This window comes from Plecotus auritus (genome assembly GCF_963455305.1).
Source record: "Plecotus auritus genome assembly, chromosome: 8".
Classification (NCBI taxonomy): Eukaryota; Metazoa; Chordata; class Mammalia; order Chiroptera; family Vespertilionidae; genus Plecotus; species Plecotus auritus.
In genome coordinates this window covers 80,428,571-80,442,652 of record NC_137782.1, presented here as the reverse complement: position 1 = coordinate 80,442,652, position 14,082 = coordinate 80,428,571, and the positions used below count along the sequence as shown (strand labels likewise).

The 14,082-nt window shown below is 47.4% G+C and overlaps 1 protein-coding gene across 4 annotated transcripts in view; it reads left to right on the top strand.

The window, feature by feature from the left end:
• The first annotated feature begins 3,407 nt into the window (after positions 1-3,407).
• RRBP1 (ribosome binding protein 1) overlaps positions 3,408-14,082 on the top strand; it is a 76,447-nt gene continuing 65,772 nt past the window's right edge. For all 4 annotated transcript variants that reach the window (XM_080684682.1, XM_080684683.1, XM_080684684.1 and 1 more), the window contains exon 1: positions 3,408-3,706. The gene's annotated coding sequence lies outside the window, so the exon portion shown is untranslated. The remainder of the gene's footprint in view (positions 3,707-14,082) is intronic.

Sequence of the window (14,082 nt, the reverse complement as noted above, 5' to 3'; positions counted from 1 at the left end):
CACCCTGACTGGTGTATTCAGTGGTTAGAGCATTGGCCTGAGCACTGAAGGGTTGTGAGTTCAATTCCTGCTCAAGGGCATGTACCTAGATTGCAGGATCCCTGACCAGTTGGTGTGGGTGCAGGAGTCAATCAATCTATATGTCTCTCTTTTACATTGATGCCTCTCTCATCTCTCTATATCTCTCCCTCTCTCACTCCCTTGCACTCTCTCTAAAAATCAATGGAAAAAATATCCTTGGGTGAGGAGAAAAAACAACAACAAAAAGAAACCTACTAGGTAATTATTCTTATATGTTTAGTTTTTCCTAATTAAATAGCTTTGTTTTAAAACCCAATATATTCTTTGAATCAGGTTGATTGAATTTCAATTTGCTTACAAACTTAATTCACTCATATATATATATATTATTGATTTCAGAGAGGGAGAGGGAGAGAGATTGAAACATCAATGATGAGAGAGAATAATTGATCAGCCGCCTCCTGCACACCCCCTTCTGGGGATTGAGCCTGGAACCTAGGCATGTGCCCTTGACTGGAATCGAACCCGGGACCCTTCAGTCTGCAGGCCAATGCTCTGAGCCAAACCAGCTAGGGCTAAATTCACTCTTTTTAAGAGTGTATAATTTGATCATGTAACCATCACTATCACCAAGACATGGAACATTTACATCGTCCCCCAAAAGTTCCCTCATGCCATTATGATCACTGTTTGAGACTCATCTCTTATCTTCTCCTTCATCCTTCAGGCTTTGGCAAAACACAATTTGTAGTTGCCCCTTGTGAATCATGCTGAGATCACCAGGCGTTTGCCCAGGCTGTTCTTGCATCAGGTGGGCCTTTCACCCACTTCTTGACCTGGCTAACTCCATTCAAGCTTCTCTTATCACACCTCTACTGTCCTCAGTGAAGGTTAACACCCTTGCCTGTCCCTGCCCATCCCTGTCTGTGGGCTTCTCTCTCTCTCTGGCCTGTTTACATGTGACAGTATTTCATTGGACTGTCATCCAGGGCAATGGCAGGGATCTGTTTCCCAGGCTCTAGCCTGGTGCCTGGCACTGAGCAGATGGACCTGGAGGGCACTTTGTGATGGGCTTTCTCTCCTGCCATGGAAGGATGTGTGATTTGGCAGATACATGTCTATGGTAGACAAAGCAGTAGGGGAAGGCACTCACTCCCATGCAGGCAACCCTGTTCATCTAGGACTGCGTGGTTCTGGTTTTTCCTAGATACACCTTGGGTGAGAACAAGGCTGAAATACGCTGATGAGGCTGAACAGGGCCAAGGATGGTGGTTCATGGATACAGCAGTGGCCAGGCCAGCTCAGAGGATGGGGGATGGGTGGGGGCGGACCTGCCCCTGATGCAGCCTGGTGGAGGAACACTGGACAGGAAGGGAGGAAAGGTTTCCATACTGGAACATATCAATACCCCTTACTCCTTGGGAGTTTGTAATCTTATATTTCATTTAACAATATTAATGGAACATGTATTTACTGAGTCTCTACTCTGTGTTGGTACTGGGTCAGAGTTGGGTAGAAGACACTATTGTGACCACTCCCCTCCTAACCCCCAACCCCTCGGTGCCCTGTAGGCACTCACCTTCTGCCAAGGGATTCTTGCTACTTTGCTCTGGCTGACGGTGCATGAGGACAAGTTAAAGTCCCCCCAGAAGAAGCCCTCAACCAAGGACTGGGAGTGGGTAGGTAAATAACCCACTTTTCTTTTTTTCCATCCCATTTTTCTACATTGTTTCCTGTGATCATCCCCAAAATGAGTCACTTAAACCCAAACCCTCCTGTCAGAATCTCTGAGAAAACCTCAACAGTAAATAAGATAAAGGAGGTCTCTGCCCACAGAAACACCCTGAGGACAGTTGGGTCTTTACTGGGTCAGTGTATCACTCAAGGCTGCTTGCCTATAGGCAGGCACTCAATAAACACAGATGAATGAATTTCCTGTCTAAAACCCAGAGGGGGCAATTATTGTCCTAGAGGAGTTCAACCATTTTCAGAGATGTTAACTGGTTTACCCATGCTCAGTTAGAACTAGATGGTGGCATGTGCCAACCAGAAGCTGGATTTCTTTCTTTCCTTTCTTTATTTTTTTTAGAAGCTGGATTTCTTGATTTTTATTTCAAGCCAGAGCTTGCCCCTGGAAAGCTAATCCAGGTTAATTCCCATTGATTAATCATTAATATGCCAAGGAACTACTGAGATTAAAAATAGGAATGAACGGTTTTATTTCACCCCAGCCCCTCTTTATTTCAACAGCTTATATTTTCCACATCTCCCTAACACCCACTAGTACAGTACCAGTAACAAAAAGGGGGGTTATATGAAATTGGCCAAGAAATGGATATTAGGAGCAGGATTCTCAGCCACAGGGGCCAGGAAGGTCATTTGGGGGCAGATCAGGCTGCTGCAGCCCTTTTGACCTCTCAGAAACCTTAATTTAAAAGACCCTAGCTTTGGATCAAGTTCAAAGAGTTAGGTTTAAGAGAAACTGATATAATAGTTAAAACCCAGGCTTATAATGATTTTAATTAAAATATTCATTTGGTTATTAAGAGAGGGTGTTGGCTTACATTGGGAAATAACTCCATGTAATGAAGAAGTACTATTTGCTCAGTTTTCTGGGAAATGGGTGTTTTCTTGGGTCAGACCCTCTCGCCCTCCCCATTCAAGGAGTAAAAGCCAAAGGCGGCCTGTAATTATTACTCTGCCAGCTGTGGTTTGGATGAGATTATGCCTCAGTTGTACCCTCCCTAAAAATGAGTGCAATGACGTCCCCCTCCACTCCTTATGCACCTCTGGCCTTGCCACCCAATTCCTCTATTTACTCAAGAAAATTCTTTCTGGTGCTGATTGTAGTCTCTTTGAAGATAGGGACTTGCCCCTCCCTAGATTGATCCCCAGCAGAGTCTGTCCTCACACCCGGGGCCCAGAGGGGGCGCTGTTCTGGGGGAAGTTAGTTGGGTTTAAATAGAGCATTTTTCCCGGTTGTTGGTGGGTTGTGCAGGGTAACACCCACTGCCATCTCAGCTCGTTGGGATTCAGGGGCGCAGGCCCAGTGCCGCCGGGATTCGAACCTCCCACTGCTCGCCCAGGCAGAGCCCATTTCAAGTCAGCCTCAGGGAGCGGCGCCACAGGCCCACAGTGGGCGTGGGCGGTCGGCGCCCCCTCCCCCGTCTGCCGGTGCGGCCAGCCCCGTCCCGCCCCCGCGCGGGGGCCGAGCGCCGCGCAGCCCCGCCCCTCCCCGGCTCCGCCCTCCCGGTTCCCTGCAGCTCCTCCCCTCTCCCATTGGCCCAGGCGGAGACCCTCCTCTCTGCCCAATGACCGCCGCCGCTACTTGGCCTCCCGCGCTCTGACTGGCCAGCGCCCGGCGGAGTGGCGGGGCGCGGACCAATGGAGAGAGGCGGCCCGATGAATGGCTGGCGCGGGTGGGGAAGGCAGGAGGCGGCGATCCCGGCGGAGGGGGCCGTTCGCCAGCTCCGAGGCAGAAAGTGCCACGACTCCACACGCGCGCACGCAGCCAGCTAGCGGCCGGAGCGGACGGCGGACGGGGCGGGCGGCGTCGGGGTCGCGGTGTCTGCAGCTGCCCGGGGGTGGCTTTTCGGCGGAGGCTCGGCCGGCTTCTCTCTCCCGGTTCCGCGGCGGCGACGCGGCTTCTGCCCTCACGCTCTCTCTCTCGCTTCTCAGGCTGCAGGTAAGAAACTTGGCCCGGCCCTGTAGCGGCGGCCACGGCGCGTGGGCCGGGCCGTCGGGGCGCTGGGTCTGGGGCGAGGGCCGGCTGCGCCGCGAGTGACACGTCTCCTTGGCGGCCCCTCCCCCGGCAGCGCCGCCAGCCGTCGCCGCGGCCGCGGCCCCTCAGGACCCTCGGAGTCGGGTCCGGCGCCGGGGGCGTGTGCCGGGCCAAACCCGTGCAGGGGCGTCAGCCGAGTGCGCCCCACGGTGTGGACTCAACGCTCCTCGCCGTCGGGGGTGACCAGCGGCGGCCCCGTCGTGCGACGTGGCGACCCCTCCCACTCCGCCGGGCCGTCGGGCCGGCCCGCGCGCTCTGAAGTTGGGCGAAGAAAGTTGTCGGCGGGGTGGGGCGGCGCACAGCTGGAGGAGGAAGGGGTTAAGTTTCGGGAAGCGGCCGGATGACGTTGCCGGGCTGCAGTCCGGACTGGAGAGGGTGGGGGGACGGGCGGAAGGCTGCGGAGGCCGGCCGGGGGGAGGAGGGCGGGATTGAATGAGGGGACCGCGGGCCGAGCGCGCCCGCATGCGGGCTGCGGCCTGGAGGCGCTTTAGGGGCCGTGTGGCCTCGGACGGGAGGGGCCTGGGACGCGGGGCTGCGGGTGAGGCCGTGCGGAGACCGAGGGCTGAACGGGGTCCGGACGCTCCGGCGGCCGCCGTGGCAACTTCCCGGAGTGAGGGAGGCAGCTCCCTGCTCCCCCTGGCGGCAGGGCTGGGGGCACCCTTTTCCCCCGGCCGGGCCGTGCGGAGCTCAGCGCTCGGGCGCCCGGCGGGGGTACGTGGGCACCTTGGGCCCTGACTGGCCCGCCCCACCCGTGCCACGATGAATGGGCTGGCGGTGCCAGGCCCTGGCGGAAGCGGGCACCTCCGGCCCGGTCGGCCAAGCGCGTTGGCACCCGCCCCGGCCGGCCAGGCTCCCGGGCTGCTCTCTGGGGCTGGGGAGGGCAGGCTGGGGTCCGCGCTTCCTTTGGGGCTCCCCAGATTACTGTTCATATATGGTAGGTTGGGATGTTGAAATGGTTAAGGGAGGGGGTCTTCTGAAATCCCTGCACCATTGAGGGTGACCTCGACCCAGCTGTTTCACTCCGGGTTCCACTTCCCTGTGTGAAAAACAGGGCTGCTGATGTTTCTACTTGAGAAAATTTGTGCAGCACATGCATGGAGTAATCAACAAGTGCTGGCTGTTATTGTTGGAATGAGTTTTTAGGGGCTTGTGGGGCTTGGGAGGGAAGTGGAGTCGTTCTGGCTCCATCCTATTTGCTGCAAATGCAGGGCTGGATTCCACCCCTATGCCACCATGCTTAGGGTTTTCTTATCTTTAACCTGGAGATAGTAAAACACACTCACAATTAGGAGCTGGGCAATCTCCCAGGCAAGTGCTGGATACAACAGGGACCTTGTGCAAACAGAAGGCAGTTTGGCAATAACTCCTGGAGGTCAGAGGTCAGCAGAGACTAGGAAGCAGGTCAGAGGTCAGCAGAAACTAGAAAGCATCAAGAAAATGAAACTTTGAAGAGTTGTGAGCCTCCCACATCACTATTTGCCCAGTGTGCTGGAACCTTGAGGGTAAGGGTGCCTAGCTGGCACTTTATGGAATTTGGGCCTCACGTCCCAGGCTAGAGATCTCTTCAAGAACACTGCTGCTGAGGATCCAGAGACCTGGGTCTTTGTCCAGCACTCCCAGGAGGGATAGCTGCATGTTTTACCCCATCCCTGTGCATTTGGGGAGCATGTATTCTCCACTGACCCTGCCTCCTGCTTTACACTTTCTCTCTGTGTTAGTCCTCTTAACTAACTTCCTGTTAATCTGACACCCGGGAAGTCTTGGTGATCCTGCATCATGCTGCTTGCTTACTGTGGTGATGTCTCAGTTCCTTTATGAATTTTCCAAAGGTCAGCCAGACTATGGGTTGCCAACCTGTTTCCCTTTCAGAGAGTAGCTTCCGGCTCTGAGGTCCTGGAGATGCCACTTCCCTCTCTATTTAAGCAAAGGACAGAAAGTGGGGACAGACCTAGTAGGTTGTTTCCCTTTACACGGAGCAATTTGAACTTGGCTTGCAGAGCTTCTGGGCCCTGTAGAGTGCAGGAGAACAGGAAAGGTGTGGATTTGGAAATAGAGGGTGTCCAGTGGGTAGAGCTAAAGACATGCTATGACAGAATTCTTTCATAATTGGGAATCGGCCTTTGAACATCTATAAAGAGATTAAGATGTTAGAGTGGTACCTTGGTGTCTTATTATTTTTTGGTGTTGGGAAAGTTTTATTTTTTATTTTATTTAAATATATTTTATTGATTTTTTTACAGAGAGGAAGGGAGAGGGATAGAGAGTTAGAAACATCGAAGAGAGAGAAACATCGATCAGCTGCCTCCTGCACACCCCCTTCTGGGGATGGGCCCGCAACCAAGATACGTGCCCTTGGCCGGAATCGAACCCGGGACCTTTCAGTCCGCAGGCTGACGCTCTATCCACTGAGACAAACTGGTTAGGGCAATGTTGGGAGAATAAATCTGAAATCACTGAGTCACATTTGAGCAATTTTGTTCTTTGCTGAAATGAACCCTAAGTCAACAAGCCGCAGTAATTATAGCACTATATTCCATATAAGTGGTTGAATACAAGTGATTTAATTGGAATATTGGTTTATTATATAGCAGGGACACCATTTAAAAGTGACAAGACCTCATATTCTTCTTACTTGTTCTTTTATTCCTGGAAGCTTATACTAATAGGTTAAGGACACTTAGGCAGGGAGTAAAGAGTTCTTTTGAGACACCAGATTTTTTCCTTTGCTAAAATCTTATTTTAGGGGGAAAAATGGTCCATCAGAATTGTGAAGGCAAGACTGTGTTATTTCATCTGTACATCTGGAGCTGCAATGGTTAAAGTCTGGCCTGTAACACAATAAAAGTTGACTAAATAAGGTAGACCACAATACTTATTAATATAGTCTCATTAGTTGTTTCTTATCTCATTGGACAAATGAAGATGAGCCCAAGTTTATTTTTTAAAAGTTTAGAATTAGATTCCACAACTTGGATGTATATCTAGGTCTTGCAACAACCCCATTCTAAAGAGTAGGTATGGTTGTTCCTATTCTGTGGGTGAGATCATGGAAACAGCCTGTTAGGTGGTTGTCAAGCGAGTTCCCATTGCCCAGTTGCTGTGTGATGTGGGCATAGCCTTCATAATAACCTATCCTATAATAAAACTCTAATATGCAAATTGACCCAACAGCAGATGGACCGGTTGCTATGATGCGCACTGACCACCAGGGGGCAGATGGTCAATACAGAAGCTGCCCCCTTGGTGGTCAGTGCACTCCCACAGGGGGAGCACCGCTCAGCCAGAAGCTAGCCTCACAGCTGGCAAGCTCAGCAGCGGTAGCGGAAGTCTCTCCTGCCTCCGCTGCAGCGCTAAGGAGCAGCGAGCCGAGTGGTAAGGAGCAAGGGGTCCCGGACTGCGAGAGGGCACAGGCTGAGCTGAGGGGACACCCCCCTCCCCCAGTGCATGAATTTCGTGCACCGGGCCTCTAGTAGGTCCATATAATTTCACACTTGCTGGGACAGTAACTACCCAAGGGAGGACATGGAACTAGAAGATGTAAATTAAAAGCTTTAGTGGAAGGAAGGTAGGGACTCAGTTGAAAATGTGGCAGTGCAAGAAGGTACTTTTAATTTCATTTCTCAAGCATCTCGTGTGCTGGGCCTTCAAACACTATAAATACAGAGTTGTGATATCTAGTTCTTGTCTGAAGAAGCTACCATCTAGAAAACTGTGTTGTCCAATATGGCAGCCACAAGGAGTTATTTAAACTTAAAGTTAAATAAAATTTAAAATTAAATTTCTTAGTCATGCTACTCACATTTCAAGTGTTGGTCAGTGGAGATTTAGATCATTTTCATCATCACAGGAAGTTCTAGAGATAGTATTCTCTAAACATTCAAGTCTCTCTGTTCCTTGGAACATTTAGACATATTAATACGTTGAACCATATGAAACTGCCCATTCTATAATCAAAAAGTTGACTAGTGGTAGTTCATGCACTTCAAACTAATGAGATATATCACCTTTAGAAAACATTACCAACTCTTTGGGTGCGTTGTAAATTGCATACCAAGAAAAAGAAAGGAGTTGGGTGAGTAACACAGATACCATAGTGGCTCTGCCTTGGAGAGATTCTTACCAATAGCATCAAAGCGATCAAACCATACACACACAAAAATTGTTATTGGGCAAAAAGCATATGGTTTGTAGAGAAAGTCAATATTTAATTCTAAGTGAGAGAGCCTGGGCAAGAGGGCCACTTAGCATTATAGAAAATTAACTTGGGTGCTTTGTAGGAGGCAAATTCTGATGAGTCTCCTGAAACAGGTAACCTGACTCCCAGATCTGAAAAACCAGACATATCTAGTATATTTCCTTCAAGTGCTATAAGTGACATGTGTCTCCCACTAGCAATGGGAAACAACTTTATAAAGAAAGTGTTGTCATTTCTACATTTAATTATGTTTGCAAAACTGGAACAGCTGCCAGTTCCCAAATCTTATATGTTCCAATATACTGGCATTTTTATACTTGGCTGACATAAGTTGTTTCCTGGGTCAATGATTATTTGCAAGGCTCTATTATACTAGTGGGCTGATCTTGGTACTCAGAGTAGAATAACATAAAACTGAAGTTAACAACCCAGAATGATGGGCAGCTACTTATTCTCTTCTTGGTTAGAGAGGAGGTCCACTAAGATTGTGCCAGAAGTTATGAGCTATTTATAGTGATAATGAATATCATCTGCTGGCTCAAAAGCTGGAATTAAAGACTATTTTAAGCCCAAACCTTGAATTCCATAAACTAACCCTGATCAAGGTATGAGCAAACAAGATCTGCTTTGGACTGTCTTAAGACTGGTGCCTTGTATGGACACCATATAGAACTTGGTCTGCACATAAGATTTGCTTGGTCAACCTCATGTTACTAAACAATTAAATCACCTTTTAAAAATGGAGAATTTTTTTTTCATAAAATCTAGATTATTGGGTTCTCTTGGAAAAAATGGGAATTTCTGGCCACAGCAGGTCTGCCGCCTTTAATGCCAACCATGGACGGTGGTCACCCTCTCTGGTCAGGACCTGTGATCTCTTTCACCAGCATCCTACCCTGATTTACATGGCTTGTGTGGGTATTGGCTGTCCCTGAGAGGGCACTGTCTACTCCAGCATCAGAGAGCAAAGAGGAGTTGGAGGGCACCTGAGTGGTCATCAGTGTCTATTGCTGAGCTGTAGCTCAGCAGTGGGAGAAGCACTGGTTGGGGGTTTCATTCCCAGAAATAAGTAGTTCGACCTTGGACATGACTTTTCTCTTCTCTGGGCTTTGGCGTCCTCCTCGTGTAAAATTAAACTAGGCCAGATGGCTCCATCTTTCAGGCCACAAATCTTGGTTTATCCTTAACTCTGCTTTCTCATGCTTGTATCCTGTATAATAGCAAATCCTGTCAGCTCTACTTTCAAATCAGAGCCAGAATCCAGCTATTCTCACTACTTTCACTAGCACCACCCTGATCCAAATCCCTCTCATGTTGCCTGGGTTATTTTTTTTTTATTTGATAAATATTTACTAAATATTGTTTTGCCTCGGTTATTTCTTCAGCTCTGAAGTGGTCTACTTGCTTCTTGCTTTCACCCCTGACTTCTAGTCTGTTCCAAGAGAAAATCATGTCATTTTCCTGTTTAAGATTCTCCTTGGCCACTCGCTCTTACCATCTCCTTGCCCTCTGCTCCAATCACACTGGCCCCTTCTTTTTTCTCAGGCATGCTTCTGCCTCAGGGCCTTTGCACATGCTGTTGCTTTCAGTGGGGAGCTTCTTTCCAGATGTCCACATGGCTTGCTTCCCCAACCTTCTTCAGGTCTGTGAAGTGTTACCTCCCTGACCACCCTACTTAAAGTGACAGTCCCTGACAATCCTCACCCCTACTCCAGCTCCCTGCCCCACCTCTCTGCATGGTTTTCTCTTCATTATCACCACCTGACATGCTGCCCTTGGAGCATAAGCTCTGCCAATGGAGGGATGTGTCTGTTTTGTTTCTCTAAGGTATCCCTAATGCTTGGAATAGTGACTGGCACACAGTAAGTGCCCATCCTTGCTGAGCTAATGGAAAGATGACTTTCTGCTTGTGTTCTATGAGTCTACTATTTAGCTTGGAGTCATCTGGATTCCTAGAGCATCAAGTATAAACATATTCCAAAGCCAGGTGATTTTTGGATTCCTTCCAGCCTGGCTACAGTTGGGAAATTAACAGTTACACCCATGGAGGGGTGCTCTCAAATGTGGACGGATGGTCCTGCTCTGCCAGCAGAGGCCAGGGATTTGAAGTGACTCTTAGGGGGAGGCTTGGGCATTTGCTCTCTCCCTAGGGCGCCAAACCTCCATGCTGGTTGTATTGATTTCAGTGCTACCTGTTCTCCATAGTCCATCATTCACACCAGGATCTCTCAGCAGACCGGGCCCTTCCCAGGTATTCACATCAGTTCTCTGAGAATTAGCTGATGAGCATTAGGTGGGGCTTGCAGGTGGAATTTGTGTTGTGGCATGAGTGTTCCATAGCGGTAGGAGGGAAAATTCATTCCGTGTAGCTGGGATTCCATTCTCTCTTTTAGTCAGACTGAAGAGTAGGAGATGTTGCTAAGATTAACCTCCTGCCTCCCCATGTGGTGCTTTTCTTTCCTCTGGGAGAACTTGCCAGTGGAAGCCAAGGAACTAGAGGAAAATTATTGGGGCAAGTGGTCTGGCAAGTGGCCATTCCAGGCCTAGCCCCCATCCATGTCTCTGCCTTTCTTCCTACTTTTGCTTTTAGGCAAAGTAATGAAAAACAGATAGTAGATTCTTAGCTGTTTCTGACCAGAGAATCTGGCCTACTTGTTTTATGTGGAACATCCTCATCTGGCATTAAGCCCAACTGGTATGTTTTTCTGGAACTTCTCATTCAGTCGTTAAAATGCACAACTCAATACATCAAAAACTATTTTCTCTTCAATTAAGACTCATCCTGAATAGGAATTAGATGTAGCTTTATTTCTGTTGAATACATTTTCATTTCTTTGTGAGTTCTAGAAATATTTGTGGTAGTTAGAAAGAATCTTAATTTTCGGAATTTAGTAGTAATCATGGTGATAGAGGGAAAGAAGGAGTCGGTGCTGAAGAATAAATGAATTGACACCCTGAATGAAAAGTCTCATTTGTGATGTGCCAAGGGACATTGAAAAAGTCAACTTCAGCTACGACTCTGAAGCCCAGCCACTCTTTTCTGTGTTATGTTGCTTTCCTCTTAAGTTGGAAGATCCTGAGCCTTACTCTGAACAGTTTGATTTTTAAAAGTGGTGAGAAGGATGGCACAGTGGGCTTGGCCATGGACAGTGACGGTCTTTGGAAGATTAAAGTAGGAGGTGACTGCCCACCTTGACCTTGGTTCCAGCTAAATCGTGTATGTGTGTGTGCACAGGTGAGGTCAGGGAGGTGGCAGGATTAAAAGTGCTGCAACAGCCCTAACTGGTTTGGCTCAGTGGATAGAGTGTCGGCCTGCGGACTGAAGGGTCCCAGGTTCGGTTCTGGTCAAGGGCATGTACCTTGGTTGCGGGCACATCCCCATTAGGGGGTGTGCAAGAGGCAGCTGATTGATGTTTCTCTCTCATCCATGTTTCTAATTCTCTATCCCTCTCCCTTCCTCTCTGTAAAAAAAATCAATAAAATATTAAAAAAAAATAAAAGTGCTGCAACAGATTCTCCAGTCATTAATGATGCCCCTCCTTCAAGATTCACATGATCATTCCTACCAGAGTTGGCATATGTGTACTATTTTTCTTTTTACTAAAGTAAAAATGCAGTCATAGTCTGTAGAACAATACAGGGTGGGCAAACATAAGTTTACAGTTGTTTGTATGGACAACCATATAATACAAGAATAAACTCTGTTTCACATACCCACTACTGTAAACCTGCTTTTGCCCATCCTGTATAAATTTTCTTTCACAAGCTAAACACCCTGTTTAACTAGCAGATCGGGATGATCACACCCCATGCTGCCCCCTGCCACAGCTCCTCTTGAGCCCATTTTAGGTGCTGCCCAACCCCCATGATATCTGCTGTCTTGATTTCTATCTAGTACACAGATTCATTCAGCCTGTGTTTAAATTTGATGTAAATGGAATCATATGGTATCCAGCCATGGGCAAACTACGGCCCGCGGGCCAGATCCGGCCTGTTTGGCTGTTCTATCCCGCCCGCGGAGCCGAAAGAGCGGAAGGTTCTCTTGCTCTCCCCTCCGCTCCTTCACCAGCAGCAGTGTTAACATGGCAACGTCGGGAAACACAGCCGAAGCTCCTTCTTCTGAGTGGGCGGATTTATATCCGCCCATTCATTAGAAGGAACAACCTTTCAATCTTCCAGAGGCTCCTTGTAATGCCCGCGGCCGCGTCCCCCCACATCACCTTGGGAATGCGTAGACACGTTATCGTGGTGATGTAGGGAGACACGCCCCTGGAGAGCACAGTATCAGAGCATTAGCTAAAAAGGAGACCAACAACACTGTTCCCACTGAAGTTGATGTTTTAAAGACCAAAAACCTTTCAACCCAGTCTACATTGCCATCTACATCTACGTCCCGGGCATAATTTGGAAGTTGCACTAAAGAAAATGTTTAATTTACTGTTTACACATTTTGTTCTTTTCTATTTGTTTTAGTTTTAAATTATTTTATTATATTTAAGTTTAATTTGAAAGGCTTTTGTACCTTTCCTTTGTTAGGCAATTTTATTTTGCCTTTGCCATCGTCAATATAAGGTATGTTATTGTGCTATGATTCCTCCATTTTTTTTGAAGTTTCAAATTATAATAATTAGTGTTTACATTCTTCTTGTTAAAATGTTTGAAATGAATAATGAATAAAACTATTGAAATAAAAAAAAAAGACCATACCCTTTTTTGTAATGATGTTTACTTTGAATTTATATTAGTTCACACAAACACTCCATCCATGCTTTTGTTCCGGCCCTCCGGTCCAGTTTAAGAACCCATTGTGGCCCTCGAGTCAAAAAGTTTGCCAAAAAAAAAAAAAAAAAAAAGTTTGCCCACCCCGGTATATGCTCTTTGGGTCTTTCATTGGTTATGTGTGAAGTTCATTGATGCTCTTGGGCTAGTTCATTCATTTTTGTTTATTTTTTGTTAATCCTCACCCGAGGATATTTTTCCATTGATTTTTAGGGAGAGTGGAAGAGCGAGGGAAAGACAGAAACATCGATGTGAGAGAAACACATCGATTGGTTGCCTCCTTCAAGAGCCCTGACCAGGGCCGGGGCTGGGGAGGAGCCTGTGACCAAGGTATGTGCCTGTGATCTAAATTGAACCCTGGGACCATTTGGTCTGCAGGCTCTATCCACTGAGCCAAACCATCTGGGGCAGCTAGTGCATTTTTGTTGTGTAGTACTCTATCATGTGAATGCATCACAGTTTATCCATTTCACTATGGATGAATACTTGGATAGTTTCTAATTTGGGACTTGTAAATTACTTTACAGAATACAAAGTCTTGGGTGACTACTTGTTTACATTTCCATTGGATCTCTTCTTAAGAGTGGGATTTTGGGACCACAAGGAGACATATGCTCAGCTTTAGAAGGGGAGGGCTAGACTTTTTCCCAAAGTGCTGGTACTAGTTTATACTCCCACCAGCAGTATATGAGAGCTTGGAATATATTATACAGTAGCTAACTTTAAAAATGAGTCAAAATGAAGTTTAATTTACCATTGCTGTTAATAAGAAATAATTCTCATGCCGTAGTTCTCCTTGTCAGAGAGGGGAAGATTTGGCTGCAGAATTCCTTAATTAAAGATGGGCCTTTGCAGAGGGCTTGTGAAAGAGGGTCAGATTTTATTGCCTCTGAGCTAATGCTGCCTCTTAATCACAAATCTGAGCAGAAAAGGCAGTTTCTCTCGCTGTAGTTAAATAAGGGAGGAGGAGCTCAGCTGTGCTCTGGTCTGGAGATTTGAGTTCTTCACATGCTCCTCCCCACCCACGTTAATGTAATTACTGGAATATTAAGTGAATTTCTTAAAAACAAAGGAGCCATTAGTTGGATACTAGAGGTCATTTAGTACTGGCCCACAGTTTCTAAACTGAAAATGTGCACACCTCCTGTTCCTGGAATCCTTGTGCAGAGCCCAGGGTAGGTGGTATAGGACACTACCGGCTCTGCTCCTGGATTGTTGTATATCCAGGATTGGCTTTGGAAGGCTCCCTAGCACAGTCACATCTCTTGTCATGTAGCAGGGATGATTTCCTTTTTCTTTTAAGAGT